This window comes from Monodelphis domestica, chromosome 5, assembly GCF_027887165.1.
Source record: "Monodelphis domestica isolate mMonDom1 chromosome 5, mMonDom1.pri, whole genome shotgun sequence".
In the NCBI taxonomy this organism is placed as follows: Eukaryota; Metazoa; Chordata; class Mammalia; order Didelphimorphia; family Didelphidae; genus Monodelphis; species Monodelphis domestica.
Genome location: NC_077231.1, coordinates 226,010,147 through 226,012,984, shown reverse-complemented (window position 1 = coordinate 226,012,984; position 2,838 = coordinate 226,010,147). Strand labels below are relative to the sequence as shown.

The following is a 2,838-nucleotide window of genomic DNA, read 5'->3' as shown; positions in this document are numbered from 1 at the left end:
GGACATTGAAAACCACAGGACCTTGCCAAGGCCTTCTCATTGTTACCTCAACTCGTTTGTCCCTGCATTTAACACCAGGGCTCTTCCTATGCCCGCAAGTACATGTTCTTCCCATTGTCCTCTGGCTTCTCATGTGCCTCTGACTTCTGCCAGCTGTCCTATCTCTGGGGTCTGCCCCTGTTCCATCTGCTGACCCTCCCCTCAGATGTATGGGCAAAAGTTCTGCCCTTCCTCCTCCTCTAGCTCCTCAGGCCTCCCAGCTATCTGGGCTGCTATGGAAACTTTTGGTTGATGTCTTTATCATGCAGGTCATAATTGGCCATGGGAAATCAAAAAGCACAAGAACGACAGAGACAAAGACAAAGATGGGGAAATAGAGAGAGACAGAAAGAGTCAAAGGAGAGAGAGACAGACAGACAGAGAGAGAAAGAGACAGACAGAGAGACAGAGACAGAAACAGAGAGACAGAGACAGAGAGCTACAGAGACACCAAAAGACAGAGACACAGAGAGAGAGACAGGGAGAGAGACAGAGACACAGAGAGACAGACAGAGACACAGAAACAGAGACAGAGAAAGAGACAGGGAGAGACAGAGAGAGACAGAGACACAGAGAGAAAGAGACAGTGAGAGATAGTGAGACAGAGAGAGAAAGAAAGAGACAAAGACAGAAAGAGACAGAGAGAGACAGAGAGACAGAGACAAAGAAAGAGACACAGAGAGAGAGAGAGAGAGAGAGAAAGAGAGAGAGAGAGAGAGAGAGAGAGAGAGAGAGAGACAGAGACAGAGACAGAGACAGAGAGAGAGACAGAGAGAGAGAGAGACAGAGAGAGAGACAGAGAGAGACAGAGATGTGGCCTTGGGAGGGGTCCTTCTTGCTAGTCAGACCAGGAGGCTTCCCAGTCAGAAGGCAGCTGGCTGAGGGTGCAGCACCCTGGAGTTTCCTGCCTGCTGGCTCAGGCCCAGGGTGATGGCCTGAGGTTCCAGAGTTCTGATGGCCTAGGGTAGCAGGAAAGTGGGCCTTGACTGAACTAGTGGGAGATGGAGGGACCAGACTGCCCAGGGTCCCCTGGCTATAGAGCATAGCCTGGACAGAAGATATCTGCCTTGTTTCATCAAGGCGTGCCTAACCATGTGGGCCACTAACTGTCTACCTCCCATCGGGAAAGTCTGTCAGTAACCTGGAAAGGGCCTGAGAAGCAGCCTAGAGCTGAGATGGTGCTCCAGAGATGGGGCTCCTTGTTCTCCCCAACTCTCTGCAAGAGACATCGACACTCACCCAAAGCCTGTGGAAGGGCTAAAGCACTTGCAGCTTCTGTGGAGGGGCCTACAGCCTCTGGGCTATATTGAAGCTGATGGTCCAAAGCACTGTCTCAGCTCCATCTCCAGGCCAGGGAACATGGGACAGTTGGCTTCTGCCTTCCTGGGCCCTGCCAGGGTGATCTGAGTGGGGAGGGAGGACAAGTTGCAGCCTCATATGACTAGGGCCTTTGTTAGAATGGTTGAGGCCCAAAGGGCCTGTGGAGAGCATGGGGGGTATTGGGGACCCTCAGAGGAGGCCACTGGACATGGCTTCATGTGCCCAGGGTCAGGGCTAGCCACTGGGCCCTGGGGAGACTTCTCCAAAACAATGGCAGTGGCTCTGGAAGGCAGGTGTTCTGGGTGTGGTGGCAGCTTGGAAAGGTGCTCATTAAGTAAGTCCTTGCAGGCCAGGGGGTATAGCTCAGGGGTAGAGCATTTGACTGCAGATCAAGAGGTCCCTGGTTCAAATCCAGGTGCCCCCTACCAGTTTCCTTGCCTTTTAGGCCTTCCACATGTTACTCTTCTTCCTAGCCTCCCAAGTGTCGGCAAGAACTCAGCCTCTGCATCTTTTCCATCTGTGACTGGCACACCCCAAACATTCTGGGCCTGGGCCAAAGTACCTTCCTGACCTCAGGTAGAACCATACCCCTGGAGGGGGCCCCAGTTTGCCTCTTTGTGACCTGTATGATGCAGGCTTCTCTTTGCTCTTTGGGGATGTCAGAGCCTCAGGGCAAACAGTCTGGCCAGATCCAGAAGGCTCCCATTGCCTGCCACTTTCCTGACTCTCCAATCCTCTTCTGAGGCCTGCAGAAGCCTTAAGAAGGGGCCACCAGCTTGTCAGAGCTAACTGCTGACCAGACACACACTCAAACAGACACCATCCCTTGTGGATCAGGGCCATTGAGTTACCTCAAGGACATAGAACACCACAGGTATCCAACTCATTGAGCCTAGCCCTGACCAGACCCTCTTCTTTCCTTCCTCATCTCCTTTGTCCCTACACATGAAATTTGGGTTTTTCCTGCACGCGTGTCTTCTGCCCATTGTCCTCAGATTTTCCATATGCCTTCAGGCTCTGCTTGTTGCCCTGTTCTTTGGGACTGCCCCTTCTCCTTCTGCTTACACTCTCCCCAGGTCTATGGGCAAAAGTCCTGCCCATCCTCATACTCTAGACCCTTAGGCATCCCAGCTTGCTGGGCTGATACAGGTAAAATTGAGTTGATGTCCTTCAAATGCATGTTATGTTTGGTTGTGTGAAGGATCAAAAAGCAAGAAAGACAGACATAGAGAAAGAGACAGAGAGAAAATTCTGGATCATAGAAACTGATATAACTAAATGTGGCTTAGTAAATAATAAACACACACAAAAAAATCTTGAAATCCTAGGCACCATCCTCCAGCACCCTAGGATCTGTGGGACTACAGCCTAAAACTAATAATTAAATTTATTGGTCTAGCTGCTAAAAAAAAATTTTTAATGAGCAAGCAAAGGAGAAAGAAGCCAATTATTGACGGCTATATTTCAGACAGAGAAAGC

At 50.7% G+C, this 2,838-nt stretch overlaps 1 non-coding gene across 1 annotated transcript; it reads left to right on the top strand.

Annotated features, from left to right (window-relative positions):
- The first annotated feature begins 1,711 nt into the window (after positions 1 to 1,711).
- Positions 1,712 to 1,783, top strand: TRNAC-GCA (transfer RNA cysteine (anticodon GCA)). The gene has a single exon. It is a non-coding gene; the product is annotated as a tRNA-Cys (tRNA).
- The last annotated feature ends 1,055 nt before the right edge of the window (positions 1,784 to 2,838 follow it).